General features: G+C 46.3%; 1 gene segment (V, D, J or C); it reads left to right on the forward strand.

The window, feature by feature from the left end:
• Nucleotides 1-892: 892 nt before the first annotated feature.
• On the forward strand, nt 893-1,408 carry LOC308643502 (T cell receptor beta variable 5-5-like). The segment is given in 2 exons: nt 893-941; nt 1,062-1,408.
• Nucleotides 1,409-12,168: the final 10,760 nt, after the last annotated feature.

Here is a 12,168-nt window from a genome sequence, read left to right on the forward strand (position 1 = left end):
CTCGGCCACCTATCTCTGCAGCAGCAGCTTAGGCACAGCCCCTCAGAGACACTTCCTGCCCTTGCAGAAACTCCAGGGCTTCTGCCCCAGCAGTCAGCAGCACTTCCTGCCTCAGGAGGGTGGGCAGTGTGTGGGACTGCAGGGGTCCAGTGGAGGTTAAAGTACCTCTAATAGAAGCTTAATACCAATGGGGGTGTCAGGTCTAGGGCACTAGGGAATGCCCATGGGCATCAGAGCAGTTGACCCAAGGATGGAACAAATATTGCTAAAAAATGGATCTCTGTTCTGGTTCAGTTAATGGTGAGTGGTGACTCTGTGACACTGTGGGCCATGGACCACTTGGGGGCACAGTGGTTTCATAGAGCTGCAGGGCACTTGAGAGGCCTTCCAAAGTGGCCCAGGAGTGCAGGGCTGAGGGGATGCTGGCTGCTTGCTTGGAACAGAGAGGCAGATTGAATTCTCTGAGTGGGTCCTGAATGCTTGGATATAAACACAGAGTCATCACTGTTCAGTGCAGAGAAGAGTGCATGGGACTGAAAGAGTTTCTGTGTTCCTATATGGACTGGGGAGGGGAAGAGAGTGGACAGAGCAGAGTGGGGAATAGTTAAGGCAGCAGTGGGAACAGCTGGGAGGAACCAGCATGGAAGGAAGTAGGATATGGAACTGGCCCAGGAGGACCCACCTTCAGATCAGGAGCTGTGCAAGGCAGGAAGAGTGCAGGGGTACAGCCTGGGTCTTTTCACTGGGTGCAGTGGGCCAGGTGGCCTGCAGGGAGGGTCACGTGAGAGCATGACATATGATGCTCTTGGGGAGACTAGAGCTTCAGAGATTTAAATGCTGAGCTCAGGAGGCCCACCCCTCAGCCAGGAGTCCTTGGGTTCCTGATGCAGCCATGGGCTCCAGGCTCCTCTGCTGGGTGGCCCTTTCTCTGCTGGGAGCAGGTGAGTCCTGGGTACAGCTTCTGCTCTGTGTTCATTATTCCTGGAGCACATCTCACTCCAGGATGGCTCAGCGGGACCCTTGCTCCTGGGCTCTGCTCTTAGTTCCATCTCCTCCCACAGGCCCAGTGGACTCTGGAGTCAAGCAAACCCCAAAACATCTGATCAAAGCAAAAGGACAGCAAGTGACACTGAGATGCTCCCCTCTCCCTGAACACCTCTCTGTGTACTGGTACCAGCAGACCCTGGGCCAGGGGCCTCAGTTTCTCTTTCAGTATTACAATGGGGAAGAGAGAGAAAAAGGGAAGAACATCCCCAGTCGATTCTCAGCGCAGCAGTTCCCTGACTACAGCTCTGAACTCAACCTGAGCTCCTTGGCACTGGGCGATTCAGCTCTGTTCCTCTGTGCCAGCAGCCTGGCACAGCCGCCCATGAGCATCAGCCTTCAGTACAAAATCATTCCTGCCTGAGTCAGGAAGTGGCCCGGAGGGTGGAGCCTCAGCCAGGCTGGTTCAGGCCTGGGAAGCTGCCAACCTGTCCCAGACACCTGTTGTGGAGTGCATTTAGCTGCTCTAATGCCACAGCAGTGGTGCAGGGCAGTGTCATTCATTGTTCCCATCTCTGAGGGGACTCAGCTTCCTGGTCTCATGTGGTCATTGGCTGATGTCAGCTCCTCAACCCAGGTGTTCCCCCACCCCTCACTCTGCAAATCTGCCCCCTCCACTGGCTTCCCTCTCCCAGGTCCCCACTAGCAAGTTGAGAAGGTCATGCAACATGCATCTTAACCTCCTGTATGACTTGTCCAAGGAACACGTGACTTCAAGGTAAAGCATATCCCAATGGGTCCTTCTCTGTGAAGAAAAATAAAAGATGCCATTTTCTGCACTATGGTCTTCTTGCTCTGGTATAGACCAGGCCAGGTCATCTTTGTCTCTTTCATGGGGCCATGAGAATAGTGAGCATCCCCTGCTGGGGTTCAAGAGGAGGGTCATTATCAAGAGAACTTCCATCGTCCTGAGGGTGACAAAGTTAGACTTAAGGGAAAGGAAGAGAATCAATGTTATTCATTCATTTCCTTTACGTTTGATTCAACAAACATGTTAGGGTACACACTTTGTTTACTGAAGACAAAACACGGGGGAAAAGTGAAAATGGGGAGAATTAGGAAAACATAAAAAAAAAAAACACCTGTGCCCCGTGCCTTTGAATATACATTTACTGTATAGTTTACTCAATTTCTGAATTAGGCAAATTTTCTCATTAGCTAAATACCCATTTTACAAGTTTAAAAAGATACTTAATTGTGCCAAGAACTTTTAAATGAGATCGAATGCCTTATCAAGTTTTGAGGAGTATTGATTTATGTAGGGCACAGTGTTGTTCAGCAGGTCTCCAGAACTTGTGCGTCTTGCATAACTGAAACGTCTTACCCTTTGACAAGGACTCCTCATCCCCACCTGCCAGTATTGGCAACCACTATTCAGGTCTCTGCTTCCAGAGAGACGGCCCCTATAAGGTAAATCATGCAGTACTTGTCTACCTGTGACTGGCTTACTTCAATATACATGTCCTCCATGGGTGTGGCTGATGTGTCATAGGGCAGGACTTGTTTCATTCTGAAGGCTTCATACTACACCATCATGTGTGCATACCATATTTAAGTGGACATTTTTCACATTGTACAATGGCTTTCCTATGGAAACCACAGGTCACCCTAGCATAAGGGTCAGTGGCAGAGCCATAAGCTCTCACTCAATTGCACACTCACCACTCAATTCTACTATGTATTGAAGACTCAGGAAAAATAACAATGGCATCAGTTATTAACAATTTGCTATATAACAAATAAAAGCCTGCATTTGGAACATTTCATTGAATCAGAAATGCAGTTATCAGAGGGAAAACTTAAGAAAAAATGCTATAATTGTCCTCATTTTCAGTTGAGGTCATTGACCTATAAATAAAACAGCTTGGCCAAATCCAATAGCTATTAGGATGCAAACCTGGAACTCAACTTCTGGTTTAAGTCCTATGTTTGTGACTCTTTGCAACAATGAACATTCAATAAGGGAGATCCCTACGTTCACAATCATTGTGTCATCCTCTTTGTCCTCTCAGACCTGTTGTATTTCATTAATAGAAATCCATTCTTTGGGAGAGAGTAGACACAAAGATCCAGGGAGCGCCACATACACCTGCTGCTGACTGCAGCTCCAACAGGAGCTCCCCAAGACTGGGGCCAGTCTCTTGACATGTTTGGCTGAGTGTATTCCTCTAAGAATCTCTATCTATAGGGGTCAGAGTTCTCCAGAGAAACAGACTACTAAGATCGATTGATCTATCTATCATATATCTATGTTCATTATAGGTTATTGGCTAATGCAATTAAATCCGAAATCTGCACGGTGGGCTGGAGATTCAGGGAGAGCAGACACTGCGGTTCAAAGGCAGTCAGTGGACAATTCTCTGATCTAGGGAATGGACTGTGTATTCATTCTAGTCACATCTTCAACTGATTCAATGAAGCCCCCTCACATTATAGAGGACAATGTCATTTCCTCTCCTAATGAAAATGTTAATTCATTCACATGTGAAACTCTCCTGACTTAAACATGAATCTCATCCAAACTACCATCAAAGAGAGATCTAGATTAATGTCTAACTTAACTCTCCTGGCAGTGTCTCTGGATTTGATTTCTGTGTCTTTCTTTCCTGAGCCCCACAGATTCTGAGTGACCTTGACCCCAGAAATGAGCTTGTGCCAAAAAGAAAATAATCACCAGGGAGAGTAGGAAGAATCTGAAACGCAAAATCATGTACTATAAGTCAGCTTCATACTTGTTGCTGGATCTTTGCTCAAATATTGTTGAGAATTTTTTAGATCATAACAAAAGATTATTAAACCAAGGAGGAGGTCCTTCTGTCTTAGGAGCTCTGTGTAACTGGATACAGTGTCTTAGCTCCCTACTTTTAGCACTCACTTATGACAGGCAGATGAACAAGGGGCTGTTCCCTATGAAATACAACATCCCAAAGAAGAAGAGTGTTTTTTCTCACCTTTGGAACCTCCTCTCCCCAAGTTCCCACATACTTCCTCTCTGTGCCACAGGCCACCTACAGAGCTGAATGGTCCCCATTCTCCACCAGGGGAGGGGAATCACCTCTGCAGTGAGCCTCACCTGGGCGTAGGAACAAAATGCTCTGAGTGGATGAGAAGGTGCCCTAGGTACCTTCGCCAGGTGTCCCACCTGCCAAGGAATCTACCAAAAACAGACCAAAACCTTCCTCAGATGCTCATAAGCCCCTCCTGGGATTTGAATCCGGATCCCCAGGAATATCATTCATTGCAGGCCCAGGGCTTGAGCAGCACAGTGATCAGTTGAGCAAGTTTGAAAATCATACTTGAAGGAGAATTTGGGACACACGGATCAAAAGTCACCAGGCAGCCATAAGGACTTACCCTAAGATTCTGGGCTCCAGAAATGTTTAGATGACTGAACCAAAGTAGTAAGAAGGAGTGACAGTGTCACTGGAACATAATATCCACGGGGTCACAGACTGTTTCACAAAATGGTCAAGAGAAGGTGGCGTTTCAGAAAAACGGGTTCCATTTTAAGCCACTCACTTGGCCACTCATTTTGGATCTGACCTTCTGGGGAAGGCGTCTGGCCCCTCGTGACAGGAAGGCTCTGGGCCCAGGCAGGGAGAATGAGGACTCAGAGTGACACCCTGAAGGTTCCTGTTCTGCTCTCTGCATCACAAGGACATTTTACTCTCAGGCTTGAGTGTGAGCCTTGCAGGTTGGAGTGTGGTTTGTAATTTAGATCCACCTAGACTCCCGGGTTCCCTGGCACCCACTGCCTCTCTCTCTAGGGCTCTCCCACAATCCTGTCCCTCCTGTGCCCTCTGCGCCAGCCCATCTTTCCCATATGGACTATCAATCCCCCTCTGTGCCGTCAGGTCTTGGTGTTCCCACCTCCCTGTTCTTTGCTCCAACCATGCTGCCAGTCCTCATCCAGGCCTGGTTCTTCCCACTGAAGACACATCAAGGGGCCTCCTCAGCCTTGGGCAGAGGAGTAGTGCCGCAGTCTTGGCTGGGCACAAGATCACCAGCCACCACACAGCTTTGTAGATTCAAACAGCAATTCTTTATTCCCGAACTCACACCGGCCTTCAACAAACACGTTCTGGGGCAATCCCAGTTCTGCCGCCGCCCAATTCACCTACTCCACGAGGCTTTTTTCCAATTACTTTTTGAATCTCACGAGAACTCAACGGGAACTCAAGCAGCAGGAACGCCCTATTCCCAGCAGCAATAATCTTCAACATCCAACTTCCCTAAAACCTGATCAGCTCTAAACCCGGAGCGGGATACTTCCTCAAACCTGCAGGATACACCCTAATCCTGGATCCACCCTGGTCCTTGAGCAGGGTCACCTTTCTCAAACACACAAGCAAGGTCAACAGCGAATTTCCAAGGCAAGTCCATTTAACATGGGGTACGCTGGCAAGGAAATTTCAATGCGTCATTCCTACTTGGCAATGGCCCTCAGCAGAGTAGCCCTAACTGGGCTTAGGATATCACCATCACCTTCCTGAGGGCAAGACACCCTCATCACCCTCTTTAGCACAATTCCCCTTGTGTAAATTTTCAGGAAATAATGTGCCAATCAGTAGAAGTTAGTGCAATTGGAATTTTCTAGATCCCTGATTAATTATTTCATTCCACAATTCCATTTTTAACCTCCATGAGAATAGGGTTAGAGGCTGCTCCATTTATCCCCGAGGTGCCCTGTCCACAGTGAACTCCCATTTCCTTGAGAAGGGATGAGTGAATGATCCACTGAATGGATGGATGGACCAATAACGGAGACACCCTAGGTCACACTCTATCCTGGCAGAGGTCCAGTGTTAACTGTGAGAAGTCACACCCTTTGATGCTGGGTCACAGTGGGCATGTAGCTGATGAGCAGTCTCTGCCCCTAGACACCCCTCCTGGCTCAAGGTTTCCTTCTGTGGCTTCAGTGACAGATTCCTCCAGATGCATGTTCTCTTCTTCAACATCTTTGTCCACAAACAATTTAATCAGATCTGAAAGACACTTTCAGAATTCTGCCCTTAATGTCTGCTTTCCTTGAAACCACTTCTGGTACCAACAAGTGTCCTTCAGTGCAACAGACTTCCTACAAGCACTGTGGGAAGAGGTTTATCAGAGAAATTAGGCCTAACACAAATGTGGGCAGAGCTGAGGCAGAGCAGGTCTGCAAGGGAGAAGTCAAAGGTCAAGGGATGGCCAGCAGTCAGTGCTCTTGGAATTCTGGTATAGGAGCTGGGCCTGGGGTTGCAGGAAAGAGGGATCAGAGCACACCCAGCCACCTGGTGGGACTCGCCCAGGAGCTGAAGTACATGGAGACCTGCTTCTGGGGAAGCAGTGCCTCTGTGTTGGGCTCCCTAGCCTGACTGAGTGGACATTGGGAGGAAAGCTAGACACAGAGTACAGAAGTAAGAGGACCTTGTGGTCTGTGCACACGTTTGTAACTGTCACCTTGTCTCCCTAACCACAACAACCTTCCAAGTGTGGTGGTGGGTGTTTTGTTTCTGTCTTCTAAATTCTACATAAACGTCTCCTTGACCAGCTCTCACCCAGACCATTCTGGAAAGATGTTTCCAGATGAGGAAAGTTTCTCTGGTGGCACACCCATCTCACTCCTGCTGTGGTCTCCAAGCTCCTCCTCTTCTGAATATACCTGCTCCACGTGGATTGTGGACTCAACTGCGATGTCTCTGAATTAGTTGGAACTAAGTAATAAAATGAGTAGTTATGCTGCTTAACTGTCTTAAATTGCCCAAATGGTATAACAAATCTTTGATATTAGGACTTGGGGTCCTAGTGGTTTTCACATTTCAGTTCCCAGGGCTCAGAATGCATGAGAGTTAGTGAGTCTGGGTGTGTGAAGTGGTCTGCTGTGGGTTTAGGAATAGTGCAACTTGTTGAACAAGCAAAAGCCTAACTTTTATTTGTGCAGATCATTTGTTCTTTGGCACAGGAGTTTCCAGTCTAAAATATAGATTATCTTCGTCTGTAATGAGTGTACAGTCTACATATATAATTCTGTCACTGTGAATATCTACAGATATAGAAATTTTCATATTTAAGTTTTTATATTAAAATATGAAAGACATACTGAAAGACAAATGAATAGAAAGCCCTTGTTCTTGACTTTCGGAGAGGACACACAATATGAGACCTCGGTAGCCTGTAGCACCGAGGCAGAAAGTGCTGACCCATGCTTTGGTTTTGTTAACTAGGAGTATATCAATATTTAAACATGTCATCCAAGTATGCTCTAATGTACATCACGTGTTTTCAGGTTGTGGTGATAGATAGAGGAAATGATGTCACTGTGATAACAAGGGACAGCCCTCCTCCTCTGCAGCTGCTTATAATGACCTGCTTTGGTGAGTCTCCATCCATCCTGAACTCCCATGGGCACCAGGCTCCTTTTCTATGTGGGCTTCTGTCTCCTGGGAGCAGGTGAGTCCTTAGCACACCAAGCAGTTTGATTGTATGTGTGTGGGTGCTCATGTGTGCCTTGATGTGGGTGTATGTGCATGTGTGGGTGTGGGTGTGTTGACTATGATGCATGCCTCATTCTTTTCCCATCTTCTTTCTCCTCAGACCACACCCATGCTGGAGTCTCCCAGTCCCCCAGGCACAGGGTCACAAAGAGAGGAAAGAATGTAGTTCTCAGGTGTGATCCAATTTCTGGACACAGTGGCCTTTACTGGTACCCACAGACTACGGGGCAAGGCCTGGAGTTCCTGATGTCTTTCCAGTATGAACGTGCAGCAGATAAGTCAGGGATGCACAGTGAGCGGTTCTCTGCCGAGAGGCCACAGGGATCCTTCTCCACTCTGGAAATCAAGCTCACAGAGCTGGGGACACGGCTGTGTACCTCTGTGCCAGCAGCTCAGCCACAGTGTAGCACAAGCTCCTCCTTCCTGATCACAAAACTCATCTTTCTCTCTTTTTGCAGCTCTGAGACACCTAGTGTTCTTTTTTTGCTCTTCAACCTTCAAGGGAAGGTGGTGGACCAGGACATCAGCTGGCCTTTGAGTAGAAAGAGATCACAGAAGGACTTCCAAGAATTGGGCAGGAGGTGGGTTTCTGAGATTCCTTTCATTTTGTAGCATTTGCTTTGCCTTCAGTTTCATCCTGCATTCTCATCCATCTGGAGGGCAATTCCTCTGGATTTGTGTTGCTTACAGATCTTGGGGAGGTTTCTGTGGTTCCCTTGGATCCAGAAGTCACTCATTTCAATTTCTCAGCTCTCCCGCCCACAGGCCGCCTAGGACAGTGAGACACACAGCAGAGTTTGTGCAGCTTTCAGAGCATCACGTGAGGCATCCTAAAATGAGGTGTCATCGAAGGACAGTTGTCCACACCTAACTCTTTTAGTCCAGTTTAAAAGCTACATGATCAATGGTCAAGTGATCTGCCCATATGAGAGGTCTCTGTCATTATGAGCTGATTTCAAAGATGGGGAAATTCATTCTCCTCAAGATGGTTCTCAACACGAATGGAACAGGGAGTGTGTCAGGGAAACCCCAGGACAACCAAGGACTTGGAGGGATTCTAACACAGGGTGGAGCCAGGGTTGCAGGAGCAGATGCTTGGAACTGGAGACAGTCCTTTGGGTGACACAGCAGACCTGGAATGAGCTCTATAATCCAGCACAGAGTCTCCTGGAACACTGGGCTTGACTCTGCACCAATGTGCCGTTAGCTCCCTCCACTCCTCTTCTTCCAGAACCACCTCTCCCTCCTAGCTGCTCACATTAGCAGGTGTGAATTGTCCAAGTCCTTCTTGGTGTAGGATGCCCTTGGTCCCCCTTCCAATGCCCACCGCTGCCTTCCCCATGAGATACTGCTCCATACATGATTGTTGCCTTAAGGTTAGCCCACATTTTCTTACATTATAATTCTACCTTTCATTCACCCATTTAACTTTGTCTTGAAGATGACCTCATTACATGCCCAGGTCTTTGCTCATATATATTTTTGAATTAAAAGTGATAGTCATTTGGTTGTGGTGGTTTGGATTTCTTGGCATTTTTTATTTATCTTGAGTAATAGAGTAAAGAAACATACACTTCAATTCCTGTGTTTTCTTACTAATAGTTTTACACTATATATTATTTCCTGCCATTCCTCTCATTTTATTTCTCTGCATTTAGAAGACAATTTGAAGGGTGAAGATCTCAGATCAAAATTGCCATATCTGTGAGTGAAGACTGATGGTGTTTTATGAAGCTTGGAAACTGAAAGAAATAGTCAAAATTAGTATCAGTGTTGGGATTAGGGTTTAAGGAAGTTGATCCTAAAATTCCATTACTGCTTCTGGAATTCTATCCTAATTTTGGAGTGGACGCTTTATCACTGCCTGGCCACAAGATGGCACTGTGAGGCCATTGGTCTCCAGTGATCTCCAGAGAGCAGCCTAGGAAGAGAAGGGTAAGAACAGCCTGGACTTGGGTCCCACATCAGGCTGGTGTGAGAAGTTTTCAGTTATTATTCGGCTACCTAATCGCTGGGAGGGGTAGGAGGTCCCTCTAAGCTGAGATGCACAGTTGAAGAATGTGGGCAGGCCAGCTGCAGGTGTCAGGGCAGCTACAGATGGAGCACAAACTGCCCCAGAAGGAAGAGGGAAACCACAGGTGGGGGTGCCCCAGCTCAGTGCACTGCTGCCACAGCCACCGTCCCCCAGTTCTTGCTAAGCAGCAGCATCCATGAGTGGAGTGGTTGATTTGCCTGAGCCAGCCAGGAGGCCCCTGGGCCAGGGAGAGCCCACAGGGTGTGGAGGAGTGGCATGAGGGCCCCACCTCTCAGGTGACTGGAGAGCAGCCTCAGAGCCCCAGCTGTCATCCTGTGGTCACAGCATTAGCTGGGATAGCTCCTTTCCATGGGGACCTGCATGAACCCCAGACTCTTCTGTATGATGATTTGTCTCCTGGGAACAGGTGCGTTCTGCAGCTGCTGGAAAACCCTGTCATGGGTTTAAGTCCAGGCTCCCAACTTCCCTTTCCTCTGCAGACACAGACACTTTTTCAGTCTTGACTTTGCCTATGGCTCCCTCTCCACAGGCCTCGTGGATGCTGTGATCACCCAGAGGCCCCAACACCTTATCCTACACACGGGAAAAAAGACAACCCTGGAGTGTCCTCAGAACCTGAACCATTATGCAATGTTCTGGTACCGACAAGACCCAGGGCAGGGGCTGAGGCTGCTGCACTACTCGGGCAGTGTTGGCAGCACAGCTGAAGGAGAAGCCTCCCAAGGGTCCAGTGCCTCCAGGGATCAGAAGGAGCATTTCCCCCTGACCCTGGAGTCCCCCAGCACCAGCCAGTCCTCCCTGTACCTCTGTGCCAGCAGCGAAGCCACAGCAGGGCACAGCCAGCTGCTCTCTGCACAAGAAGCGCAGCCACAGGGTTCAGGTGGACTCTCCTTCCAGAGCCCCTGCCTCATCCAGCAGAAAACATTGTCCTGAAGCCCCTCCAAGACTGCCAGCCTCAGCCCCATGGGCCTCGTGCAGCATGGATATGAGAGCTAGGTTCACTAGTGTGTGTGTGTATGTGTGTGTGTGTGTGTGTGTGTGTGTGTGTGTGTTGTCCTGAAATACAAATAACATTCAATGTCACTTTCTCAATTGAGTATTCTAGTAATTGAGTCAAGGAGAGAAAATCACTTCAACATGAAATTTGGATTTCATTTTCTTTTCCAGGAAGAAGAACAATGCAAATAATCTAGGATTTTCCTAGTTTACTTCCATTGCAGAAAGTCACCTTTAATTCCATTAGATCCCAAGCAAACATACCCTGTTAAATAAATCTCATTAACAAGTTTTAAAACACACCCATAAACTATCCAGAGAAGGGAAATGTTGTTAGAGGCACCAAAATACCATTAGATCTGAAGAAAATACATTAGAAGAATTAAAAAAAAAAAAAAAGAGACAATAAACTAAGTCTTCACAGAACTGTGTTGAATCTTATGGTAGTTTGAAATAGGACCTTGATTCTTAATTGTGTTGGCTGGAATTAAAATCCATGATCACCTTAATGTTCTTCTTACAAAGTATTACAGCATAATATTGGACAACCATTTTATTTCCTCCAGCCCATATTCCTCCTTGGGACCTGCAGAACAGGTCCACACACACAAGCATGATTTCTAAACTGGGACCCATTTTCTGCAAGACCATGAGGCTTACAGCTGGGATTCTAAGAACACAGAAAACCCAAGTGTCTATGGTGCACCCTGTGCACCTCTGAGAGGCTGCCAGAGGTGAGCACCTGTTCACCCAGGGCCCTATGTGTGAAGAGGGGAGCAGGCAGCTTGTTGGTAAAATGTCAGTTTACAGCTGATGAATGGATGAAAGCTCAAATGAATGATTGATTGGTGAGAATGATGGAGACTAGTTCCCTAAGTTTTGACACTTAGAGCAATTTATGAATGAGTCCAGCAGCCTTGTGGATTTTTTCCTAAGTTTCTGTTTGTCTACAACTTTAATTCAGCAATCAATGCTCAGATGTTTTTCTCCAACTTGTTAATGTGGCTTATTTTGATGCTAAATTTTTATGTTGTATATTTCAATCCTGAACACTTTTATAGTCTAAGTATTTTGTGTAATATATGTATGCACATGTTTGTTTATATTTTTTAATAATTTTTAAATTAAAAAACAGAATACAAGCATATTTTTGTACATAACTTACATGTATCACATGATTCATTTATTTAGTTCATATTAATTATTTACTAAGGTAAAATAAGGAGTAACATACTCAAGCTAATCAGTAGACTTTTGCAAAATATTGATAACAGCACACACCATTGCAATCATAACCAAAATCATGATTAAGAATATGTCCATCACCCAAGAAAGCTTCCTATGCCTCTCCCCACCTATTTCTGTTGAAGAAGTAACCACATTTCTTATTCCTATCCTCATTGACAACTTTTGTGTGTTCTTGAACTTCATAGAAATGGAGTTATATACTACTCCTTTTTAGTGACATCTATTCCACACACAAAAGATTACATTTTTGAAATGTATCTATGTTGTTTGGTATATCAGTAGATTATTCATTTTGATTGCAGAGTTGTGTTATGTAAGGGTACCATAATTTCTCTACTTATTTCAGATGTACTATATACAAAGGAATGGGAT

The sequence above is a fragment of the Spermophilus citellus genome (assembly GCF_964194105.1).
Source record: "Spermophilus citellus genome assembly, chromosome: 3".
Lineage (NCBI taxonomy): Eukaryota > Metazoa > Chordata > Mammalia > Rodentia > Sciuridae > Spermophilus > Spermophilus citellus.